We start from the raw sequence: 16,437 nt of genomic DNA, 5'->3' as shown, positions 1-16,437 counted from the left end.
CATGGTGGCTGGGGATGTCCCCCAGAGCCTCTCCTGGCTTGATAAAACATAAAGCTGTCTTCCCCTTGTGAACGTGGTGCCCTTCGCTGGCATAGGTAGGTGCAATTTTAGCCTCCCAATGCAAACTCCCGTAACTAATTCACCCATAGCTCCCCTTTTTTTCCATGTATGTACAAAACCAATGAATTTTATCAGAAGAAGCAGATATGCTTGAAAGTCCTGTCTGTGCTAACACAGATTAAAACAGGGTGAGGATGGTGGTGGGGATGGGGGGGTTGTACAATTCATTTCCAAGTTTGATAAGCAGGAATGTCTCTTGCTTGGCTGAATTCATAATCTACAAATGATAGACTAGATCCTGTTCTTTGCTTTGCCATCTCATATCTCTGCATGGGTTTTCTCATAAAATCGGTGGAAGCACAGGCACCTTAGCTGGTTTTACAAGCTGCACAAGGATGGGCTGGTAGCATATCTAAGTGTGGGGTTCGGTTTGAGGATTTGTCTCCACCAGGGTGTCAAGTCTCAAAAAATGCCATTTTCATCTCACTGAAAATATTGTGTAAGAAGGTCCTGATGGCATGTGTGGTATTCAGACGTCTGGAAGTTTATATGTGCTTTTTGACACATGCATGTTACAGTGGAGTCCAGCATGAGGATGAAAGAAGCAGAAAAGGAGTAAGGAACCTAAATACTTTGTGGATCTGGGCCTAAGAACCTTTGCAAATAAGTAATTTATGTGAATTTATAAATGTACCAGATAAACTGAGTTCTCATTGGCCTTAGCAATAATTCAGTAGAGACAATATTCACAGTGAGGGTGACTTCATGAACAATTTGTTCTGTGTATCTTCAGTACTGAAATGGCCCCTGCTACCATAATATCTGAGCACCTTACACTCTTTAATGTATTTACCTTCACAGTGTCTATTTGAGGTAGGAAAGTACTAATATCCCCATTTTACAGATGAATAACTGATTCAGAGACTAAGACCCAGACCCTCAATGGTATTTAGGTGCCACATGCCCAATGGGAGTTTGAGGATCTGGGTGTGCCCGACATCACACAGTAAGTCAGTTTCAGAGTAGGCAATTGAATTCCGCCCTCCTCAAGCCACCAGACCATTCTTCCTCTCTGTTTAGGAATCAGCTTTAGCTATGTTTTAAAATGACTGGGAAAGGAGACCTGAGTGAGCAATTTGCAGTGAATCATTTGTTTTGGTGAATTTAAAACTTGTTGATGTTCACAGATTATTCAGGAGCTATGATTTAAGGTTTTTTTCACTATGCATAACTGTTTGACAAACATTCCCTGGGAATAGATTTCAGCCTATGGATTGCTTGCGGACTCATTCAAGCAGTTTTGGAGTGCTGTGGCCTTTGGGCCTGAGTCACAGGGCATTGTTTCTGGTCTCTGATTAGAAAACCTAACTTTTATAAATGGGAAGCACAGCTAAAAAAAATCATTGGATCTTTGATTCCCTCAGGGAGATGGTGGGGAGCAATTCAGGGCTGAAGGTTCCTCAAGTGATAACTATACCGGGGAAATTTTAGAATATTTTCTTCTTTCCCTCTAGAAAGTAGGTTGTATTGGGTTGTGTGTAGGGACCTCTATTTAAAATACCTGAGTTGCTTCCTGAATCAGAGGAAGAGAGAAAGCTATGAACTAGGAATGAAATCTTGGTCCCATTGAAGTCAATGGGAGTTTTGCTATTCATTTCAACAAGGCCAGGATTTCACACCAGATTTATTATCTGCCTTTCATAGGGGCTGGTGCACAACCACACTGCCCAATAGAAACACCAGACAGATTGTGCCTCAGTAGGTGGTATCTCTCCTCATTCTGCTCAGTGCATAGGTAGTCAGAACAGATTGCTCTTCCCAGGGTGCCAGCCCCACTCCATGCACCAGAACAGAGGAGTGGTGGGGTCAAGGCCCTACCTCCTCCCCACCTGTCCTTGCTCCTTTTTTGGTTACTTCCTTCTAAGGGGAATAAGAGTGAGCATTCCCAACAACTACTTTTGTGGGGATAAGGGCATTTTGCATGGCTTCCAGCCCCCTCCTGTCCTCTTAGGACCTCTCACAATCTGGTCTCCCTTTTTCATGTCACAGTCACAAAAAGTAATTGTAGTTGCATGTACTTGTGGGCACCTATCTTTGTCTCCTCTTTGATTAATGCTTTGATTAATGGATTAACAGATCCCCCTGTTGTGCCAACATTAATCACTCTGATCTGATGAGTATCAGCAGCACACATAGTGAATAGCCAACACAGTCACAGGAAGTGGAGCTTTACAGAGGTTAGCGCCTACCGGCAAGTCATGCTTAGGCTCCAGCTGATGCTAGGGGAACAGGAACACTTCTAACATGAGTGCCACCAGCACAGTTAATCATTACACAGTCTTTCACTCCTGCTATGCATACATAGTGATCAGCTATGCAGAAATTTCAGTCTAGCACTCAGTTTATATGAAAAGAAGAAACATTGTTACTTAGCGAGGGCTCTTTTGATTATGAGGGACAGTGACCACTCTTGTCTGTTCACTAGACTATGAAAGTCATTGGTAGCAAAAAAGGATTCATTTGCAGAGGATTTGTGGCTGGGGGTTTTCTTCTTCTGAGAGAAATCTTGATCATTGATTAGTGATGGTGTTGCCCTGGTGACAGTTGTTCCTGAAGAGCAGGAGAGCCTAAGTATTTTTCATAGTCTGTAAGTTACACAATGTCAAGGTTCCTTCCCCACTCTGAACTCTAGGGTACAGATGTGGGGACCTGCATGAAAAACCCCCTAAGCTTATTTTTACCAGCTTAGGTTAAAACTTCCCCAAGGTACAAACTATTTTACCTTTTGCCCTTGGACTTTATTGCTGCCATCACCAAGCATCTAACAAATATATAACAGGGAAAGAGTCCGCTTGGAAACGTCTTCCCCTCTCCCCCTAAAAATACTCCCAAACCCTACACCCCCTTTTCTGGGGAAGGCTTGATAAAAATTCTCACCAATTTGCATAGGTGAACACAGACCGAAACCCTTGGATCTTAAGAACAATGAAAAAGCAATCAGGTTCTTAAAAGAAGAATTTTAATTGAAGAAAAAGTAAAAGAATCACCTCTGTAAAATCAGGATGGTAAATACCTTACAGGGTAATCAGATTCAAAACATAGAGAATCCCTCTAGGCAAAACCTTAAGTTACAAAAAGACATAAAAACAGGAATATACATTCCATTCCGCACAACTTATTTTATCAGCCATTTAAACAAAACAGAATCTAACGTATATCTAGCTAGATTACTTACTAAGTTCTAAGACTCCATTCCTTTTCTGTTCCCGGCAAAAGCATCACACAGACAGAGAGAACCTTTGTTTCTTCCCCCACCCCCCCCCCACCCCAGCTTTGAAAGTATCTTGTCTCCTCATTGGTCATTTTGGTCAGGTGCCAGCGAGGTTATCCTAGCTTCTTAACCCTTTACAGGTGAAAGGGTTTTTCCTTTGGCCAGGAGGGATTTTAAAGGTGTTTACCCTTCCCTTTATATTTATGACACACAAATAGAAAGTATTTGATATTACAGGCTCTTTAATCTCGCAGATGAAGACATAACAAGAGGCAATGATTGGAAGAGGAAGCTAGACAAATTCAAATAGGAACCATGATGCAAATTTTTAACAGGGAGGGTAATTCATATTAAACAACTTACCAGAGGATGTGTTCAAGCTGACATCACTTGAAGTCTTTTACATCAAGACTGGATGTCTTTCTAAAAGATAACTGTAGCTGAAACAGAAGCTATGGCCTGTTTTATGCAGGAGGTCAGACTAGATGATTATAATGGTCCCTTGTGGCTTTAAAGTCCTGTATAGCAACCTAGGGCAGTGGTGGTAGTGAGCAGAGAAGAGGTGTTTACCATAGTATGTTGCTGACATCAGACTTCCAGAGCATCGCAAAGAAAAGCGGATTGAGGGGAAGAAGTTGGTACTATTAGATTAATAAAAGGTGGCAGTGACTAATATGAATACTGGACATATCCATATTGCTGCCTGTACTGGTGCATGCAAACAACCACAAGCAGTGGAAGACCAGGGTACAGCATGTGGTAAATAGAAGGTGAGAATGAAATCATGGGATTTGAGAGAATTTTTCAGGATACCACTGATCAACCCTGTGTAACTTACCTGATATGCCTGTGCTGAGGCAAGAGCACCAGTCGGATCCAGCAAAGCAACAAGTGCAGAAGAAGGTTGCAGGATCAACGTATCCTCACCACAGCCACTGCAGCGTCCTCCTGCATGGTGTCCCAATGCTGTCACAGCACATTCTGGCCTACCTCCAGCATTTGTTTCTACCACCAACACCCATATGTCCTCCTCAGTTACCTTCTCTCTGTGCTCAAATTCCTGCTCCCTTATGGTCTGAGCAATCTATTAGGGCCAAGTGACTGCTGTCACATGGGAGATGTTGGCATCAAAGGCAGGATATAGGTCCTCATCCAGTCCATCTACCTTCTACTGTGACCCCCCTCATTCCTCCTCTGTTGCCACAATTACTGCTTGCCCCCCTTCACTTTGTGTTGCCATTCTCTGGTGACCCAAGATACCCTCTCTTTAACGGTGTATACCTTTGGGTGCCACCTGACCTTTGGGTAGCAGTATGCATCTGCTTGAACTGATCATTCATTCCCCTTCTCGCTGCCTGGTGGAGTTCCAAGCACACAGCTGAATGACCAAGAACATACCACGCTTCAGGAACCACTCATGGTGGTGGCTGGACACTCACTGTTGCTGCTGTGCAGCTATCCATCTCCTCGTTGCTGATGATGATTTTGTTTTCTTTTTTTGGTTGTTTGGATGGTTTTTAGTTCTTCTTGTTCCTCTGCCCAAAACTCTTTCCTCCTCCCCTTCCAAATTGTGGAAATCTTTCAAAATGGCCTTACAAGCACTTGCTGTGCACATGCTCTCACCTATATACATTTTATGAGGGTAAGATGCTCCTCCATCATTTCTAAAGACTAGGTCAGGAGCCCTCCATCCCTGCCCCTTTGTGTTCAGTGGGATGGGATGGAAATGGTTTCCTTTTTCGGGTGCTTTTTTAAAAAAGGAAACTGATCCTTTGTGCACGATATATCCATCTTCGCAGCTGACGAGGACAAATAAAAGAGCTACTTCAACTGTAAAGCCATGTGTTTGGAATATGCTTAATACAGCTGAGAGAAATATGATTGCAAATGTAGGCATTTGAAAAGTTGACTGGCTTCCTTTTGCTTTCTTAACTCTCTCCATACAGGGAGGAGAACCATGCTCACTACTACCATATAGATATGTCACTTTCTCCCTCAGCTGTTTCCTAAATCCTGTTATACCAGTAGTGTCAGTTTGAGACACTACCTTTCTCTTAGCTTTTCTGGCAGCTGTTTAGAAAAGGGAGATTTGATTATTTTATAAACTGTAGGTTTTCTCTGCTAGTGGTTCTCAAACTTATTTGATCACACCCCCCTTCTTTGAATATGAAGTAGTTTAAACCCCCTCTCATTCTGCCATCCAAGTACATATACTGGTATGTATACCACTTTGCCTTCAGAGCTGGGTGGTTGGAGAACAGCAGCTGCTGGCCAAGTGCCCAGCTCTGAAAGCAGCACCACCAGCAGCACAGAAATAAGGGTGGCTGTATCATACCATGTCACCCTTACTTCTACGCTGGTGGTGGTGACAGCACTGCCTTTAGACCTGGGCACCTGGCCAGTAGTTGCCACTCTGCCTTCAGAGCTGGGCAGCTGCTTCTCATGCTCTCCCCTAGAAGACATTCCACGCCCCCCAGTTTGAGAACTTCTGTTCTACACAAGAAGCAATCATATTACTAGCAATGGTAGTTCACATCTGTCTTTTAATCTTATTTCAAAATACCCTAATTCCCAGGCTTGACCCCTAACTATATTCAGCATCTTCTTTATTTTTTCTTTGAACACTTCTTGACCATCAGAATAATTCAACCTCTATTTTTGCCAGTTGCGCCTGCATTAATTTTATGGCAGAAAAGTGTCTCACTTGAAGAAAACAGATGTATTCTCTTCTGGGACACCCTTTAGTAATGCTTCCCCTGAAAGTTTTATTATATGTTGTTCGTCATTATTCTTTACACAGTGCTTTACAATCTATGTTCTGAGCAGTCAACTGGTACCAAGTGAGTGCTATCACCTAGGAAATGTCAGCATCAAAGACAGGATTCTCTTCCACTGGCAATTTTTAAATCAAGATAAGATGTTTATCAAGAATGTCAAGGAGGAATTAGTTGAGGGAAGTTCTATGGCCTGTATTATGCAAGAGGTCAGAGTAGATGATCACAATGGTCCCTTCTGGCCTTAGAATCTATAAATCTATGAAGCCTATATAATGAGAGGTTCTCTGCCCCAACAGCTTTCCTCTGACTAATGAAAGATAAGCACAATATTACACACAGAACCACAGTTCAGAGGAGTTAGGGTAAAGCGATTATTGATCTGTGTATTCTTAGACTTCATGGGGGACTGCATGGAGGACCAATGGGGATGGGTTCCTAACAGGATGTGTAATTTTACTGAACTACCAAACGAATCTTAGTACTTGACAGAAATGTTCTTATGGTTTGTACAAGGTAATTTTGAAATCACTTTATCAGATTTTCGGTTTCCATGCATGCTACTGCAATAGTCAGAGAAGCGTCCTGGCGGCTACCCTGGGTTATCACTTTGTGTGTGTGAAGTACAGAAACTGTTTATCGGTTTCCAAGGTGGCTGCATGTTTTCTTGGGTGTGACTCAATACTCAGTGTACTGTAAAGCTACACCTCTGAGTTCTCATTGCTTTCATTCATTTATGCTGTTTGCAGAATAATTGTATGCACGCTATCATATCCTTGAGAAATTGGCAGCTGGTAACTAACTAATGAACTGACAATTCTTTCTCTTGATTCATCCATTTATATTTAACAATAAAAAGGACGTTTTCTGTTTTCTAATCTTTGTTTGTTTTTATACAGCTTCATTGTGTATATTATAATCACTGAGTCAAAGGGAGTCTAGGTGAGGATTTTCTAAATTACCAATAAATTTTGATAATAAAATTTGGGCATTTATCCCTATCTCTGTCTGAACTTATCTTGACCTTTCAAAATGTTTGGGTTTGTTTCACACACATTGGAAGATGGATATTTGGGCCGGTGCCAGTTTTTTCTGTTTATTATTAGCAGAAAAGCAACCAACTCATTCTCAAAGTCCAATTTCAATTTTTGACAGCAATGGGAGTTGGGAAACATGAGAAAGAGAGGGAGATGAATATAATTAGGTTGGGAAGGATTAGATTTTTATTGGTAAATGTTGATTTCACCATATAAACACAAACAGACTAAAATATTTCCATCAATAATAATTGAAATTTATAGATAGGCAACATTTTTTAAAAATGGTTCCTTGATAACTTTAAAGTTGGATTTGGGGATATTTAATTTGTATATTTTTGACTTTTGATGTTAACATTTTCTACCTTAGTGGTTATAAAGCTTTAAGTTTTTGAATCTCAATGTCTGTCATTAAATTATTATTGTCTAATCCCCTCATAATTTCCCATAATTATGACAATTTTAATAGATAAAAATAGAAAAAAGCTTAAAAATAAACATTGATATAATCTGTCAAAATTATAAAAAAAAAATTAAATTCTGCCAAGCCCAAATATCATGTAAATTCAGTCAAGTGGTGGGTAACTGCTAGTTGTCTAAGTCTTAGTGTCTAGCCACCAGACACAACAATAGCTTGTGAGAGTGTGGGTTTGTGATACACACATTGCACCAAATGAGAGGGGAGACATGCGGAAGGCAACTGGGGAGGGATTGTGCCTTCCTAAGCTTCTGCTGGCACCTTCTTACTCTGGGTTGCCCCTACTTTGTCCAGTATATTAAAGGCACATAGGTGACAGGAAGGGGCTCATTTTTAGCTTTCTTCTGGCTGAGGAGTGAAGCTATTTTGTCCAAAATATCATACAAACATAAAGAAAATAATATGAGACTAGTGGTTTAAGTAAGCATTTTCCCAAAGGCAGTTTCCTTAGTTAAAATACATCAAGAACAATAAGTGAGAGCATAATAAATGGAATAATATATACTTTGAATAAAGTGAAAATTACTTTCGATTTTTATACTTGTCATATGACATGCAAATAAATTACAGAAATAGTATAATACATAATGTACATTAAATGCAGTACACTGTTTTTAGAACATTTCTTCTTGGTTAAAATATACAGGACAAGCCACTCATCTGGCATATATTTTTGTAGTTCCATTGACTTCTGTAGAGCTATGACATTTTACACTTGCTGAGGATCTTGCCATAGCATTTAGAACCAGCCTTTTCTGGTAGGGAATGGGCTAGAGGTCGCAATGTGTCTTTTCTATCTCTGTTTTTCTTCTGTGATTCAGTTTTACATGGGACAACCCATAACAGAAAAAGACCCATTAATCAAACTGTTATGTTGAAGTGTCTCCACTATACTAGTAAATTTATTCAACTCCTGGGATGGACAAGAAGTGGCAAGAGAGAATACATATGGTTATCTTTTATTTTAAGGACAGGTAATTTTTCAATTAATTAATAAATTAGCAATACATTATATAATAATTAAATATGAAATATTTTATTTGAAAGGAATAGTGACAATTGTTTTGTGAATAATCAACAGTCTTTGTAAATTGACATGAGGTAATGTCACTAAGGTCTTTATTCCAAAAAGTTCCCAGGTCTCTTGTCTATAAAAAAGGTCTTATCTCAAGACCTTTGAAGATGTCCAACCAACTTTGATCCAGACGTAATGATGAAAAGGACTTAAGTCCCTATAAAATATAAATATATTTTCATATACACCACAAGGAACAAAGATTTTAAGACAGATGTCAGAAGAAGCTTTAAATAAAATGAATAGTAATAGAAATAGAAACTTTGCAGGGAGAAGATAAGTTTCTCTCCACCACAATCAAGTGTAATTAGAAGATTATTAGAATCTTGAAAATTCAAAGTACAAAGACCCAAACACAAATGGCCTGATTTTCAAAAGGTTATGATCATACACAAATAATGAAAACACAATTATGTGCATAATGATGTGTGAACAATTGTAAGTACAAATTGTATGTTTGTAGAAGTGTAATTAAATACCTAAAATGGCCATTTGCTTGCACAAATTCTTGGTTTCCATATGTAGTCCCAGTAATTGCTTCCTACTAAATAGGCTTGAAATAAGCACCCAACCCAATCTAAGTATTCTCCAAGAGCTTGTCTCTGATGTCTCTGGGCCAGACTGTGGCAGATGCTTACACAGGTGCACTGGGGCAACACATGGTGAGCCTCCTCCTGTTTGCGACCAATGCAAGGACCTGTCACATTTGCAGTCCATGCACACCTGGGAACTTACCATCTGCTTCCTCAGGGCACCGCAACAGTGCACCATACACCAAATGGAATGGAGCAGAACAAGGAAGAGGTGAGCCCCATCTCATCTTCATACTGGCCCATAGAGGGGCCCTTCTGCAGGAGGGAGGACAGGGTGCATCATTCCAAAAGACCACTGTAACCCTGTAACTACTCCAGCCAGTGGTTAAGTGACCAATATTGGCCTGGTACATTTAGGAGTGTAAGAAATCCCACAGTCAATTATTCAGTGAAAAGAACTTCAGCTGCATCAGGGAGTCTGGAAGTCTCTGAGAGGATGATTCCTTCTGGGATGCTGGCAGGATGTTCAGGTAGATCTGAGAAAGCCTAGGAGGATAGACTAGAAAAAGTACTCATACCCAAGGGAATGGAGGAAAGCCAACTGGACCCAGAGGGAATGGAAGAAGGTCAGATATCCTATGAAGCAGCAGTAATCTCTGCCTCTAGTAGTACTCCATATTTATCCATCATGGAACTGTCCTTCCAGAGGAAGGTGGAGTCTTGGACAAAAGAGATACACAGTAGCCATCCATACCAGGCAGCTGCTCCATCTTGCTGTGTAAGTCAGTGAGGAGACACCACCATTCTGTGGGAGGCCAATGTGATCTTCAGCAGCCTGCATTATAGAAGAGACAATTGTGCTTTGTCAGACTTCATCTATGTAAAATATTCTGCTTCATTTTAGTCTCTGACTATTCATTTTACCTGGTCAAATAATACACATGTAAATTGAAATATGAGTATTGACTATCCAATTGAATGACATAACATATCTATCACTGACGGAACAAGTGTTAGACAAGCTCAACTAATTGGCCAGCAGTAGGAAAGTAAATAAAAATATAAACGAAAAGATTTTTGAGCTCTCTGGTTTTAGAAACTTTTCATTACAATAACATTTCTGCCAGCAGGTAATCAGACTGGTCATCTGAGAACTTGTGGGCAGGATTTTGTTGATCCTCCAAAGCATCAGTGTTGGTTTACAGTAGTTTCTGGGGTCTTATCTTGGTGTCTACTCCTAACGCCTCTGTTTAGCATGGATTGTTTCACTTGCCCCTGCAGCAGGTGGGGTCACTGTGCCTTGGCATCCCCAAGTTTGGAGGGTTCACTTTATGGCAGCTCATCCTTCTGGATAGAGAATGCAGCTCCAATTGAGTATGTTTCTACTGACTCTGGTTCTCTGAATGCCAGTTATCCTGGCCTGTCTCGTCATACTTCCTAAGGGTGGGTTATTCAATCCTAGGAGTATGTAAGCAGCAGCTTTTATCCTCAGATCAACAGTCAGATATTGGTTATAGCTGCATTTAAACAGCATACTCTTCATTTAAAAAAGAAAGCACAGAAACAGACAAAACTAAAGAAAAGCATTTACTTTTCTTCTCTCGTAGATGCATAGCACAGGAAACCTGTCCTTGGCTATTCTCCAGATGTGAGGATTGGGGGGTGGGGGCATTTGAAAGCAGTTATCCCTGGAGGATTAGTCTATAATATGTCATATTAATCTACTGGGAACTTAAAGCAAAACAGAGTCCCTGTCACCCACCTACTACCTGATGGGTGGGTTTGATATATAAAGAGTGCTAAATATCATAGAGACATGAAAAGGGGTGTGTGTGTGTGAGAAAGAGAGAGAGATGGGAAGAGTCTGTCTGAAGATGGTAAAATATGTAGTGCTTTGAAACTACTTTCACACTCTTTCTTTGTGACTTCAGTTTGATGGCACAAAAGAAATTAGATTGGGAGAGGCCTTCTGTAAAAACTTAGAATATTTTTGTGGTTCACAGTTCACACAACAGTAACTGAGCGAGCACCGCCAGATTAGGCAAGAAACGGCATGCAATGCCTTGGTTGTTGTCCAACTACCTAGTAGGCACTATATTTAAAAGAAGGGATTTTATTCCCAGTAGTACATGGACATCAGGGCTCATTGCTGCCGCCATGATACTCTACTCTTGCTCACTGAGCCTCGGTGAGGATAACAGACTAACATAACTGTTGCGCCAGTGCTCTAATACTAACCCCCTCCAATCAATGACATAGATTGAGCCGTAGGAGCCATCTTGGTGCTGCAGTACAGTGGATTCAAATGGAATAAGCTGGGTGTTTCTTTCTTTCTCCCCAAAACAAGAGAGGCAGTTAGGGGACTAGTAACCTTTCCCACCAACTCAGGAGGCATTTGTGGAGACATGTTCTCTTCTCGACTAAACCTGTAGTTAGAGTTCTGCCCAATCCCACAGAGACAGTTAGGAAGAAGGTGTGCCCCTCTTTCACCAGACAGGCAGTGAGAGGTGGGAAGCCAGAGAGCCAGCCGGGCTCAGAGGAGGGGCTAGGCAGTCTCCTCCAAAACAGATGTACAGACAGATGGAGGAGGGGGACATATCATGGAAACCAGCCTTGCTAATTGCTTACTAGTAATCTCACAAATGGCTCAGTGCACATATATGAAGTACCATGGTAACACTTACATTTATTACTGATACAGTACATATGTGCTAATGGGCAGAGCGTATGTAAACAGAACCCAATCGCAAAAGTGCCTTGCTTCTTTAAATCATGAACATAAAGGGAGATGACATCTTCCCTCAGCTATTGTCCAAAGCATGGAGTAAGTCAGCCATCCTGGCTGCCTGAAATCAGTGCCACATCTAAGGTGCAACCCTTCTCAGATCAGGTGCCTTCTGAAAATGCAGCTGATTACCATTCCTGCAGTGAACACCTGCCCATCCACCCATCCTTGTTCACAGAGTGCAGGTTAACTGGCTCTCTCGGGGCTTTTAACTGCATTCTTTTCAAAAGGAGCAGAAAATTGTTTTAAAATAAATGGGGATTTGTGTCCCGTGCTCTGAATGCTTATATACATTTGTGCAGTGAATTTAATAAGTCTGGCTAACAACTGTGATCACCTACCACACCTGCATATTTAGGCACTGCAATCATTTCAATTAAAAATCTACAGTCATGCAAATACAGTGAAGTTGTTCCCTTGAACTTCTGGGAGTTTAGACATGCATTCGCTGGCCACATTTTCCCTTTAAGATCTGTGGAAAGTCCAGCAAGTTAAACATTTGAGATTTATTATGGGCTCCCATATAAAAGAAATGATCCAATAATATACTTTGCTATTCTCATAAAGTTGTGAATGTTCAGATCTGCAAGACAGATCCTGCCCTAGACCTTGCTGCTTACATGTATAGACCTAGGGCAGTATATATGTCTGCTTGTCCTCTGCCTATTGTGGCAGAACTCCAGAGGGGTGTGTGAAGTAGCAAAAGCTTAAGATAACCATACATTACCACGGAAAGAGGTAGAATTTGGTTTGAGCCAGTATAATGAATTTAAGTTATAATTGATGTTGGAAGGAAAATGTATACTCTTTGGTCCACAGAGGTTACTGTTGTTGCCGTAAGCAACGTAGGCTTGAAGCTTTTGGGTTTTTTGTTGAACTTTTTTTTTTAATTTATATTTTAAACAGAGCTCCAAAGCTTCTACAGCTGCCACAAAAGTCTGAAGAAAACAGAAAGGCAGTAACCTCTTTCCAGAAGCCTAGAAAGAGTTTTCTTCTCCATTTGCAAAGCTTAGAGAGTGAGTTGAGGGAGGCAGTGGTCCAGAAATGGAAGGGAACTGGATAGCTGGATAGCTTTGCGTATAGCTGGGGTTCCTGCTCGTGGAGAGGGATTCACCATTGTCTCCTGTGTTAGGACATTGTTCTTCCTAGACAGTGTAATATACGTGTGTGTGTGTGTGTGTGTGTGTGTTTCTCTTCTATATGCTAGATGGAAGGAACTTCATTTTAGAGATAGGTCAAATCACTTTTAAAAGCCTTGGGTAATATATTATCGCCCTGCAGCAGTGGTAGCAGGAAAGGAGTTATGGCTTCATGATACACAGTTCCTAAGTATGGATTAAATCCCTGGGACATAATCATAGAATCGCAGGACTGGAAGGGACCTTGGGAAATCATCTAGTCCAGTCCCCTGTACTCATGGCAGGACTAAGTATTATCTAGATCATCCCTGACAGGTGTTTGCCTAACCTACTCTTAAAAATCTCCACTGATGGAGATTCCACAACCATAATCTTGACCAAGTAATTGTGGATATAGTTTAGATTATTAAATATCTGTGTACCTGATTTCTAGGCACATAGCCGTATTATCCAGAGATATACAGATGACATAAAGTGTGTCCACAAACTGTGGGAGCAAAAAGGGAAGACATGTTTGGAAACTCTCTGTTGTTTGTTTTATTTTGTTTTTTGTTTCTTTGGATTTATTTTGCATGAAAAAATGTTGACTTTAGATTGTAAAAGCCTTTCTAAAACTGTAAATTCCTTTTCTCCATTGTAAACTCCTCAGGGCAGGGAGTGTTTGTTAATACATGATTTTTCAGCATAATGGGCCTGATTCTGATGGTGGCCTCCAGGTGCTATTACAACGTAAATGTGTATGAATAATAATAACAACAACTGCCATTTTCTTTTGATGCTCATTATAATATTAAAAGAATAATACAATTTATTATAATACTAAAACAATAGAAGTATTTATTACAAGGCAGCTTTCAGAGCTCCTGATGCTCCCACTGACAATTTTGCCTCTGTAATCCTGTCACTATTAATCTGCACCTTAGCTCTTATATTTTGGGCATAAACATTACAAAGACTAACTCTCTGAAAGCCTCTGCTAAAAGCAATCATCCATATAATACTGTCAAGGGTGACTAGTTCTTCTAATACCATTGTCTTTATTCTCACATAAACTCCTTTCCATCTTTACTCAAATTTTAGGGTCTAATCTTATGAGATGCTGAGTTTTCTCAACTCCTGTTGAAGTTAGACAAATGGGACAGGTCCTTAAACCACAAACCTACTCACTAGTATGCAATATAATGGCTCAGCTGCATCCCTGGTATGACTCTGTCTTTTGAGGGGTTTATGTGTAAGCAGGGGAATAGTCCTGCTGTTGTGGGGAACTTTCCTGGCTTCTGCACTACCCCAGTGAAGTGGGCTAGCAAAAGGATCTGAGTCCTCGCTCCCACTTCCTTTACCTAGTGGCCTCCCTGCCCTTGAGGACTCCCCTTCCACTCTCCTATCTGGCAGAGTCCTCGTAAACCCAACAAGGCTGGGCCCAGGATTCCTGGGGGGCTCGACCCCCAACCCTGCTGTGGTCACCTAGGACAGGGGCTAGGGTGTCCCCGCTCCGGGGTACTCTCTCTGCACTGGGCACTTCTCTGACCCACTGACCATTACATACAAGTTAAAGCAAATGCAAGTTATTTAATCAACAATTAATTTTAAAAAGAATAAGGAAAAATGGGAAGGTTAAAGGAAACACATCACCCCACTCTGTGGCAGGGAACACCACAAACAGTGTCTCTGGAATGTCCGGGCAGTTCACAGTCTGTTCCTTGTAAGTCCCAGGCCTCCTTCTCAGGCCCTGGCTGTGCTGTAGAGATGCTGTGAGTGGCTAGACACTCGCTCTGGTGGTGGCCACACTCTCTCAGGGTCTAAGTGGTAGGACCCTTCTTCCCAGTGTCGCCCCCGCCCTGTCGGGGTCACGATCCAAGCCTGGCCTGCAGAGCCTCTTGGCTGAGGCATCTCCCTGTGGTGGGCCTGCTGCCCAGGGTCCCTCTCGCTCTCCCCAACTGCTCACCTCACCCAGCTCCGGACTGCTCCAGCCCCAGCTCCACCACTCTGTCTCTGCACTGCTGCTGCTGCTCTGCCTCCAGCTCCCTGGGCTGCTTCTTAGGCCCCTTTGCCTCTGGTTGCTACAGCTCTGCTCCCAGGCCAGGTCTGCTCTGCAGGCTGCTTCTGTGACTCTGCTCCCAGCACTGACCTGCTTCATGGTCTGCTTTTCTGGCCCCTCTGGCTCTGGTTGCTGCAGCTCTGCTCTCAGGGCAAGTCTGCTCTCTCTGGGCTGTGTCTCTGGCTTTGGGGCTGCAGCTCTACTCCCAGGACAGGGTCTGCTCTCTCTGGATCTGGCACAGCTCTGCTCCCCAGCTTAGCTTGGGCCCCTTCTTTCTCCTTAGCTCGGCCCCACTCTGTCTGACTCAGGCAATTCCAGCTCACAGGGAGGACGGGACCTCCCTGGCCTCCTGACTCCCTGATTAGCCTGCCCGCTCTGTCATTCAGGCTGACCTGGAGCATTGGCCTCTCCCCATTGTTCCTGGGGACTGTCCGTCTCAAGGTCCTGATTTCCCATAGACCCTTCCCCTTTTAGTACTGGGAGTTAGCCACTGAAACACCCCCACTGAATGTTAGTAAGGGGCAACAGTCCCCTTACATATGGCAGGGATTGATTTGGCCCTTTGTCTCCAGCTATAGGTAAAAGTAGTAGCCCTGGCTGGATCGCATCCAGAAGATTTCTAAGTGCTGACAGAGGCTGCTGAGATAATACAACATACCTACCTCACCACACCCCAGAACCGGTCAGGTAAGTTATGACAGTATATCAAATGTCTTGATCCTGCAGCATAATACTGGAATCGGTGTAGCTGGCTAACATATATTATCTGAATAACCAGGGTATACACTGCAAAACCATGAAAAAACCTGCATTTATTTTGCACTCATATGTCTTCTGGCCACTAGTCTAAACGTACCATGTCTGTTTTTCAGATTCCATCAGAACAGCTACTCTTTTTTTAATAGAAAGGAAAACCACAAAAACCAGCTATTTTCCTCTCGTGCGCAGCAGCCTAGATCCGTAACAGCATGGAATGAAACAGGAACTGTGCTCTGGGTTTTGTTATATTTAATGCTGTACAAGTAACAATTGTAAAGGCCAATTTGTATTGGGATCCATTAGGGCTAGAAATTAAAGTTGTATCCAGGGCCAATCATCCCAAGAGCTCCTTTGTGCTCTAAATTGTGTGTGCGTCCCACTCTTACATAGTTAATTTTTTAGAGGCAAAGCGCCACTCTAGAGATCAAAGGCATATTTCAGAAGGCATGTTTTCATAAAGCTGCCTCTCTTCACCTGCCTCTGTAGCT

The 16,437-nt window shown here is 42.0% G+C and overlaps 1 long non-coding RNA gene across 1 annotated transcript in view; it reads left to right on the top strand.

Annotated features, from left to right (window-relative positions):
• LOC122464483 overlaps positions 1-15,871 on the top strand; it is a 122,160-nt gene extending 106,289 nt beyond the window's left edge. Inside the window, exon 3 of the long non-coding RNA XR_006288564.1 lies at positions 15,763-15,871. This is a non-coding gene — a long non-coding RNA (uncharacterized LOC122464483). The remainder of the gene's footprint in view (positions 1-15,762) is intronic.
• The last annotated feature ends 566 nt before the right edge of the window (positions 15,872-16,437 follow it).

This window comes from Chelonia mydas, chromosome 2 (assembly GCF_015237465.2).
Source record: "Chelonia mydas isolate rCheMyd1 chromosome 2, rCheMyd1.pri.v2, whole genome shotgun sequence".
NCBI classification, from domain to species: Eukaryota; Metazoa; Chordata; order Testudines; family Cheloniidae; genus Chelonia; species Chelonia mydas.
Note: the sequence above shows the minus strand (reverse complement) of the source record. Positions and strands in the feature narration are given on the sequence as shown.